The following is a 1,248-nucleotide window of genomic DNA, read 5'->3' on the forward strand; positions in this document are numbered from 1 at the left end:
TTGATTGGGCGAAATACAGTATAAGTTTGAGATTATTAATTATGGGGATTTACATTCTAGTGTTTGATTAATTTTTGTTAGCCACATTAGATTTTGATAAATATTTTATCAACAAAATCGATAGATTTTTTAATCTTCGAATTAATAATGCAAAACAAATATATAATTGAAATTATATATTTTTATACCCATTGCAAAACATATGTGAATTAGGAATTGTTTAGACCACTAATCCTGAATAACTAGTTATGCACTAATTTTATAAATTATTAATCTCATAACTATTAATTCTGCTCATCAAGTAGGACATAACATTCTCACATGATCTTTGTTCTCAGCAGCTTCATTTCAGTTTCCTCACTCTCTCATTAATATATATAATCCATGGTTGCCTTGACAGATAGCATTCATCTCTTAGCCCTTCTGTCCTTAGTTGATCTTTCTTGAACTTTAATAGCCAATGGAGATTGTAAGAAACCAAAAAGCCTTCTCTTCCACTTGTCAATGTAGTTATCAGTGTTCTTGAGCTTCAAAGGTGAAGACGCTCATAAGGCGTTCATTGACCACCTCTACACAGCTTTAGTACAAGCTGAATTTCGCACCTTCAGAGATGACGATGGGATTGAAAGAGGGGAAGATATTAAGTTTGAGTTGCAGAAAGCGATTCAAGAGTCGAGAATTTCAATAGTTGTCTTCTCAAAACACTATGCATCTTCAACTTGGTGCCTTGATGAACTTGTAATGATCCTCAAGCACAGGAAGATCTCAGGACATGTAGTCCTACCTGTCTTCTATCACGTGGATCCATCTCACGTGAAGAATCAAACGGAAAGTTTCAAGGAAGCATTCATGAAGCATGAAGAGAGATTCCAGGCGGAAGAGAGATTCCAGGAAGAAGTGGGTGAAAGAAAGAATAACTGGAAGAAAAAGATGGAAGAATAGAGGGCAACGCTCAGAGAAGCTGCAGATATAGCAGGGATGCATGGCGAGAATGGATAGTAAGGATTCTTGTCCCCAAATATCCATGTCCCTCTGTTTCAAATCACTCACAATAATTGGATATGTCTTGAGATTCTTAAATTTTGGTATTCTCATTGTGAGTAATTTGGGACAGGAATCCTTGGGCGAGAATGGGTAATTTTCTTACCAAGTAGTTTATTTAGCAAGGCATTAATTACAAGCATCACTCTTTGTGAAATGTCTTATAAAAGGCCATGTAAACTGTCCTAAGAGGGATGTGATTCAATA

At 35.7% G+C, this 1,248-nt stretch overlaps 1 pseudogene; it reads left to right on the top strand.

Annotated features, from left to right (window-relative positions):
• The first annotated feature begins 460 nt into the window (after positions 1–460).
• On the top strand, positions 461–942 carry LOC145791412 (toll/interleukin-1 receptor-like protein pseudogene; annotated as a pseudogene).
• Positions 943–1,248: the final 306 nt, after the last annotated feature.

The sequence above is a fragment of the Camellia sinensis genome, chromosome 5, assembly GCF_055761805.1.
Source record: "Camellia sinensis isolate YWXY chromosome 5, ASM5576180v1, whole genome shotgun sequence".
Taxonomy (NCBI): domain Eukaryota; kingdom Viridiplantae; phylum Streptophyta; class Magnoliopsida; order Ericales; family Theaceae; genus Camellia; species Camellia sinensis.